Raw genomic sequence first — 8,957 nt, forward strand, 5'->3', positions numbered from 1 at the left:
AGCATCAAATAAACATGAATGAACATCAGAAGGAATGTTGTTTTAACCGCGGAAAGGCGTCAGTACACTCCGCTTCTCAAGCTCAAATCCTCCAGTGTTAATCTACTAACTCTCCTGACTGCTTTGTCCGAAAAAATGGCGGATGGCGAAGTATGATTGGTCAGATCACCTGTCAATCAAGCTCCCTGCGAAGGGTTAATTCTGACTTTTTTCTTGCAATTCTCACTTTTTCCTCACAATTTGGATCTTTTTCTCGCAATTCTGACATTTTTTTATCGCAACTGTGTTTGTATCTCGCAATTCTGACATTTTTTTATCGCAACTGTGTTTGTATCTCGCAATTCTGACTCCCCCCCCCCCCCCCCCGGCAATTCTAACTTTTTTCCTCACAATTCTGACTTTTCTCGCAATTCTGACTTTTTTTTAACGCATTTCTAACTTTTTCCTTTCGCTTGAAGCTCTTGACCAATCATAATACACTGATCCAGCTGACCAATCACATCACACTGATCCAGCCGTCCAATCAGAGCACAGTGTGCTTTTCAGAAGGAGGGGCTTCATAGAGACAGGAACTAAACAGAGCGTTACTGACAGACTGGGAAGAGAGGAGCCGCAACAATGGAGAATATGCGGAAATAATGACCAGGCCATGAGGAAATATTCCCCATTTAAATGAGGAATATTGTGACGTGTTCGTTCCCGGAAGAAACTGACGACTACAATGGAGGCGTTTCAGGGAGTTCAGAAGTGTTTTAATGTTCAAACAGCAACATTAAACACACTAAAGAAAGATGGACATGTGGGAAAGAGCCTTTACGCAGCTAAATCTCTCCATTTCAAAAGGCACAGCTGAATGAACACCCCAAGTTGACCAGATCCAGTACACTGTTTAAAAGCTGGCACTAATGAACAGTTACACACATCAGCTGATGAGCGTTCAGTGACAGCAGAAAAGCATGCGGACTCCATCACAGGAAGCCCAGCGACACGCGATTGTGCTGCTGATTACTGCTGCTGTTTGACTAATGATAGGACCAAAACCAAGGCCACAATTAGCATCTCGCCCTTTGAAGAACCCTATGGGTGCAGCGGTTTGATCCAGCCGCTGTTGTTGTTGGCTATCTTTAGGGCCGGGTTTGTTTTTGGAGCGAATGAGGACATGAGAATGACTTAAAATAGTACGTCCAGCTGATTTGGGCTGGGGTGTTTTTGATTTCCCGTCAACCCAGATCTGTAGGCAATGCTTGAAACGCAATCAGAAAATTGAATCTCGCTTCAGGAAGTGAAAGATAAGCAAAGAGATGAAGTTAACAGGAGGAAAGATGATTTAAAAACTGACGTTTCTGAAGCCAAAGTGACATTTAAACCTCGAGTGGAGCGTCTCGACAACTGTGCCTTCTCAATGAAAAATCAAGCAACACAAACCCTCTACTTGTGAAACAGTGTGTGTCTGTGGGCGCTCACATATCGAGAGACATCATGAGCCGCTTCTCAGAAAAAAAGTGCATATTAGTACCTTAGAGTAGCAATAGTATGAATCTTTAAGGTATAAATAAGATACAAAGATGTCCTTTTAAGGGTATACTGACCCAATGACAAGCTGTTGTACCCTTAAAATGCAAAAAAAAAACATCTGGGAGTGTAATGCTAACAGATCAGTCGAGTGCGAAGGTCACAGACAGTGACAAAGCCGACACCAATAGGACACAAATAGACGCTCTTGTCACTATCCTCCTGTTGTGACAGCGAGGCGGCGGCTTTCTGACCGTCACCACCAACACATCAACTCAATGCAAACTAAGTGTGATATGAATGTCTAAAACTGAAATCTGCAGAGCTAATAATATAACGACCGTGTATACGGTGGATTGCAATACAGAACTTAAAGTGCTTAGGATAACAAGATTTATCAAATTCGGTAATGCTGCAAAAAGTTGCATATGTCACGGTGTACAAAAAAATTTCATGTGAAAAAATGGTGCCAATATTTTACTTACTCTCACTCACTCAAACACTCATGCACACACACACACACACACACACACACACACACACACACACACACACACACACACACACACACACACACACACACACACACACACACACACACACACACAGCCCCTATCCCTAAACCTGCCCATCACAGGAAATATTTAGCATTTTTAAATTTTTAATAAAACATATTTTTTTATGTTTTTTTAAGCTATTTGAATTATGAACGATAAAAAGCTTTCAAAATTGAACTTCTTTTACTGTAACTTGAACGCCGCGTCTTTAGATTGCTGTGTCGTGTGCGAGACTCAGTGTTACTTGACTCAATTATAAAGAACCCCTAATGCCAAAAAGGTTCTATATGAGGATAAAAAATAAATAAATAAAATTATATGTTTAAATGGTTATTTCAATTATTTTCTAATGATTAAGTATGTTTTGGAGGCGTTTTATTCATAAAAATTAAAAATAATTTAATAATTTAAAACTAAATAAATACATATCAAATGATTCCATGAAGGGAACGGTTAAAAATTTTCTATATATGTGACCCTGGATCATAAAACCAGTCTGGAGTCGCACGGGTATATCTGTGGCAATAGCCAACAATACATTGTATGGGTCAAAATTATCCATTTTTCTTTTATGCCGAAAATCATTAGGATATTAAAGTAACACCAAGTATCTTTTCCTCTGCGGTCGCCCTACTGGTTGCAAGCGGAATTGTCCATTAGCGCTGTCGTAAATAATTTAGCCTACCGCAGCCTACTGTCGCACACACACACACACACGCGCACGCTCGCTGTTGATCTCCAGCACCGGCTTTGGAATCAACAATGGCCACAGACAAGGTAGAGTATGATGCATGATTTTTTTTACCGCTTCGGCCATGACAAAAGCGTCCGAATTTGAGGAAGTGTTGGGGGAAGTGACGTATGCCGTAAAGCACTCGAATTTTGTAGTTCTTTTTGTGCACGGGTTCCGACCCGAAACCCGAAGTTACATAGTGCCAGTAAAAGCGATACAGACCACGTCAGGCTATGGCAGACGTGTCATTTAACTTATTTTAAGTCGATGTACCATCACAAGGGTCTTGGAAATATATTATGAAGGTTGAAAACCTACTTAGTGTTACTTTAAGTAAAGATCATGTTCCATGAAGATATTTAGTAAATTTGCTACCGTAAATATATAAAACATGTATTTTTGTGAGTGAATGCAGCACAATCGTGAACATAAATGCACAACTTTAAAGGAGACTTTCTCAATGTTTCCATTTTTTTGCTCCCTCAGATTCCAGATTTTCTAATAGTCATATCTCGACTAAATATTTTCATATCCTAACAAACCACACATCAATGGAAAGATTATTTATGCAGCTTTCAAGTGATGCATAAATCTCAATTTCAAAAAATGACTCATGTGACTGGTTTTGTGGTCCAGGGTCACATTTGACAGAACTCTTTAAGATTATATTTAGAACCAGAATGAGCTTTGAACAGCTAAATAATAACAAGTGGTGAAATGTTCAAAAAAGCAATTTTTTTTCAGAGAGTGTTTCTCTTGTAGTTGCATGCATTTTGACAAATTTGAGCCAAGCAAATATTTGGATTTGCTGCAAGAGTCGTCAGCTGCTTAATTAAAAAACACTGTAAAAAGTAATTGCTGAATCTACTTAAGAAAAACTAGTGAATTTAACTTACTTTGGAAAATTAGTTGATTTGACTTGATTAGACTGTGTAATGTGAACTTTTAGGTGGATGCAATAGTTAAACTAAACAAATCTAGTACATTGTACTTAAGATTGTTAAGTGTATTGCACTAAAGGCATGTTGCAAATTTCTTAAGCACAAAATTTGCATAATAATAATAATGAAATTAATAAAATTTTAGTAAACGCGCAATGGTTAAGTTGATAATAGCTATATACATATTAAAATTAAAATTAAAACAAATATATATATATATATATATATATATATATATATATGTTTTAATTTTAATTTTAAATACATTTATTTATTTTAAATTATATTATTTTAATATATATATATAATTTTAATATATATATATATGTATATATTTGTTTTTATTTTCATTTTAAATACATGTATTTATTTTAAATAAATTATATTATTTTAAAATATATATAATTTTAATATATATATATATATATATATATAATTTATTTAAAATAAATAAATGTATTTAAAATGAAAATAAAAACAAATATATATATATATATATATATATTGTTTTTATTTTCATTTTAAATACATTTATTTTAAATAAATTATATATATATATATATATATATATATATATATATATATATATATATATATACACACGTGTACTGTACATGTGTATTTATTCATTTATTATGTGTTCTGAATCTTTTTTTCCTTTGCGCTAAAATATGGGAAACTAGATAGATTAAAGCTTATAGCAAGCCCATCAGCTGCTGCTGCTTCACAACCCATAATATGTTTATTAACAGAGCTTGATATATTTACTGACCGTTGGTTAAGTTTCAGCATCAGACGAAACTGCTACTCTTAATTTCTTAAATGCATTTTCGTCTCGCGCATGCGCAAGCGCAATTATTTGAGACGGTTTGGGTTTGAAAATAAGACGACGACATCGACGACGAAGATCTTCAGTTCGTGTTCGGGATGCGGCAGCAAAACTAGGTATGCTCTTTAACAACTATTTATAAACCTAAATGTCATTGTATTGCGTATATAATCTTAACTTAAACATAATTTAATTTGCTCATTGTGCAGTAAGAGGAAAAGTTGAGACCAGTGGCTTACTAGCTAACTTAGGTTGCAAAAATCCATTTTTACTAAACACTGTTTTTATGTAACTGTTAACTTACAGTTTGTAAGCTATTTTAATCGGTTGTAAGTTCGTGGTTATCATTAATATTATGTAAAAAACTGCGGCCTATATGTTACTTCGCGAACATTCTTTCTAGAACGTTCGATGCTCACGTGTCTTTCACATGGAAATGAACAACATGATGCATTGATTAAGTTACGTGTAACTAACAAGCAATTATTAACTTATTTTGTCTTTATTTTGTGTATGCTTATTTTGGGGACTTAAATTCATGCAGTGGAACATGAATTCTACATTTGCCTTGCGTAGAAAGAAATTGATAGAGAAGAAGCCTGCTGTGAAGAAGAATACACAATGGAAAGGTGGCCAGCCCTCTTAACACAGAGTCAGGTGAGTAAATATTCTTGTCTTTATTGGTTTCCTATTTCATTTAATCTTTAACATTTTCAAAGCAAATTTTAATTGATCATTAACCACTTTTGATGTTTAATTCATACTTGGACATTTCAGTGAAAAGTGATTGCTTAATGTCAGTTTGTCCTACTTTATTTTTGTATATCCTGGCAGAGTTTAGTCCTGTATCTGGCAAAACCTGCAAACTGAGTTCTTTTGAGAACTGGACAGATTCACTTCACGTTACATCGATATCTTAAAGGCTAAAGGTAGAGACATTGGCTCCAAAGTAAGAAGATTCTGCTGCAGATTGAAAATGACGTAAGCTCCTCGACATATAACAATTATTTTTCGATAGCAAAATGAATGTTGCTTTTGCTGTTGTTGTTTACTCTGTGTTGTGTTAGTGTCATGAGTGCTATATTCAATATACATTTTTATAACTTTGCAGAAATCCAACATCAATGCGGGACAATGGCCGTTCTTCATGGCCACTCCTCTTCGGGGAGGACCCCATCGATTTTTACAAGACATGTTTTGTAAGTATTTTCTTTTCTGATGTGATTCTTATTTAACAGGCAAACTGTTCTTCAAACAGTTTTGAGTTATGGCAAGACAAGTTATGAAGGCAAGAAAAACAGTCAGGGCACTGAAATGAAGAAATGGGATAGAGAAAAGAAAGTGAAAGATAAATAAATAAAAAAGACAGTAAGACAACAGTAAGACAGTAACCTTGTATATTACATAAAGAAATGACTGAAAAACATTTGTAAAAAAGACAATAGATTTTTTGATAGTATTTATATTTCAGTTTTATTTGTCTTTTCATGCAGTGGTTTAATGTATGTATTCCTCCCTGCATCCACTGCTATGTCCTGTTTGTAAAGGCATTTACATTTAGACATAATACAGTGTTATTAATTTAGTATCACATTTTAATGAGAGTATGTGCTCTTAAAGGGATAGTTCATCTGAAAAAAAATATTGTCATCATTTACTCGCCTCGCCCCCTGCATGAGTTTCTTTCTTCTGCTGAACACAAAAGAAGATATTTCGAAGAATGTCGGTAATCAAACATATTTTTTCCTACTACTATGGAAGTCAAAGGCTACTCTCAACTGTCTGGTTTACCAACATTCATCGAAATATCTTCTTTTCAGTTCAACAGAAGAAACACATGCAGGTTTAGAACAACTTGAAGGCGAGTAAATTATGTCAGAATTTATATTTTTGGATGAACTATCCCTTTAAGAGCACATACTCTCATTTAATGTTACACTAAATTAATAACACTGTATTATGTCTAAATGTAAAGGCCTTTTCAAACATGACACCGCAGAGGATGCAGGGAGGAATACATATATTAAACCACTGCATGAAAAGACAAATAAAACTGAAGACCAGCTATTTAAATTAAAACTATCAAAAAATCTATTGTCTTTCTTTCAAATGTTTTTCATTCATTTCTTTATGTAATATAAAATGATGATGACGACAGAATTTTCATTTTTGGGTGAATTATCCATTTAAAAAGAGGTTTTGTGGCTTACTTTGACCTCATTTTTGTTATATGCTATTCCCATTTTTAGGACTGTGATGATAATGAAGACATTTCCCACATTGGAATAGGTATTCTAACAGTGATTCCCGAGGACTCTGCAACCGTACCCTACTCCCTGCCATACTCTACTCCCCATCAAGATGCCACAACAACGACAATAATTTTGTAAGGTACAGTGGTTGTGGATGAACTTGAAAATCTTCCACAAGCAATGTGTTTGCTCTTTGGACTAATTTATGCTCTAAACTGAAGCACTGAAGAGCACATTCAACTTCATACAGAGAGTGATTTTTGTCCATTGGCCACAAGTCACTCAAGCCTAAAATCCATTCACTGAAAAAATCGCCTGATGCAGTAATAGATCATAGCCATGATGCTATTATTTTGTTTGAGTTTGAGTGAATAGAGAGAACTCTAAAGAAAGTAGTTCAGTACTCTTTTACAGATACTTCAGTGTTTTCCAATTGTTGAAAATGGAAAAGAAAATCCATATTTTTTCCATATTAAGTTTACTTGATGTTAAATTGGTTTTAGAATAGAGTTTTATTAGAAGATAATTTTAAAGAGAACTGTAGTAGGAAAGGTTCTGTACTAGCCTGGCTCCGCCCTCCTATGTACTTTCGCTCAATTTTAATTTTCCTTCAATACTACGTCTGGCCTTGCGGTGTATTCTTACATTTTCTCCGGTCAAAATTTTCTTGTTTCTCCAGTTACATTATCAATGGATAGTTGCTTTTTTTCTTTATTTATGTGTTCCGTCTTTAAGGGGGCTTTTACACTGTGCTCGTTTGCTGCGGTCCGAGCCCGAGCACGATTGTTCCCGGCTCACCCCGCAGCGTTGGTCTCACACTCAACTTGATTCTATCGAACCTTGGTGCGTTTGCGTGCATATTACGTCATCCCAAACGTTCACGACACATGATAGAAAACAGAACGCGGGTCAATATATTGTGTTTTTTTATTAATGTGGTGCTATTATGTGCAGCTGAGTGACCAACACATGTTTACAGTGTGTGTGTGTCGCATAAGGTGGTCTTTTGCTGCTTGCAAATTCTTTTGAGGATACAGTGGATTTCCAAATTTGTTTCCCTGATTTTACGTGCTATGCGCAAATACACTGCAGGCTCACTCGTGCTCGTCTTATCCAAGGTAAATCATCAACACTATCATCCCTTACATGTGTTATATTTAACTAAAAACATAATAATCTGCTAAAACGCATGCGCAGGTCATTTTACTTCCTGTACAAGCGCTCCCGAGTCCGTGTTGCTTCCACATTCTACCGAACTCAGACCACCTCCTCCAGGTAGTCTCGGGTTCGGTACCCCAGTGCGCACCCGGGTCCGCATGACAGCGTTCACATTAACGATTATTCATGCGTACCGTGCCCCGTTCCCAACTAAACTACCAGTGTGAAGGCCCCCTTAAACTTCTCCTCAACGTGCATGCAGTGTACATAAAGCAGTTACATCAATGAAATAGTAAAGTTAGTCCACGGCCACACCCCCGTGCTAATGGTACCGCCCACGGCACAAATTACTAGACGAAAAATTGAAAATCCGTTAGATTTCATTTATTCAAATGTTTGTTTCTGAAGTCACAATTTAGCAAAAGTAAAATTTAAAAAAGGGGGGTAAAAAGCAACTTGCATTGATAATGTAACTGGAAAAACAAGAAAAATGAATGTCTGGTTTCAATGTTTAATTTTTCTATTTGCCTTGTATGGTCTGAAAACTGAATTGTGAAGTTAATTCACTTAATCTTTTTATTGTCTTTTTCTTTTTTTCCTTGAGTGCAGTATGTGTTTTTTTATTTTTCTAAAATGTTGTTGGCAGGCCAAGTTGACGGGCATGCCTTAAGTAATGTCTCAAATTAATATTGTTTTATCGAGCAAATAAACATTCTACTGTTCTGCCAAATCTGTTGTCTGTCTTTGTATTCTCAACTTAGAATTTTGAGTACAACTTGCTTGAGAAATTTAAGGCAATCAGTTTCCACACATCCCTCTAGTAAAATGAACAAGCAGTCATGTTAAAAGAACTGTTTTGTTTGAGTTAAGCTTACAAATCTCAACTTAAATCTGTAAGTTACCTAAACTTTTGAAATTGAGTTACCTGTACTCAAGTTTTACGGCAACCTCTACAAATACACAAGTTAACTTTAC

General features: G+C 35.6%; 1 long non-coding RNA gene across 2 annotated transcripts in view; it reads left to right on the forward strand.

Moving 5' to 3' along the window:
• Positions 1 to 4,351: 4,351 nt before the first annotated feature.
• Positions 4,352 to 8,957, forward strand: part of LOC306991723 — a 4,630-nt gene continuing 24 nt past the window's right edge. Inside the window, exons 1-5 of one of the 2 annotated variants that reach the window (XR_013796156.1) lie at positions 4,352 to 4,688; positions 5,117 to 5,229; positions 5,407 to 5,553; positions 5,684 to 5,771; positions 6,822 to 8,957. The exon at positions 6,822 to 8,957 is cut by the window's right edge and continues 24 nt beyond it. This is a non-coding gene — a long non-coding RNA (uncharacterized lncRNA). Of the gene's footprint in view, positions 5,230 to 5,406; positions 5,554 to 5,683; positions 5,772 to 6,821 lie in introns of both variants that reach the window. The other variant, XR_013796157.1, reaches the window with a different exon arrangement.

This window comes from Phoxinus phoxinus (genome assembly GCF_949152265.1).
Source record: "Phoxinus phoxinus genome assembly, chromosome: 23".
NCBI lineage: Eukaryota > Metazoa > Chordata > Actinopteri > Cypriniformes > Leuciscidae > Phoxinus > Phoxinus phoxinus.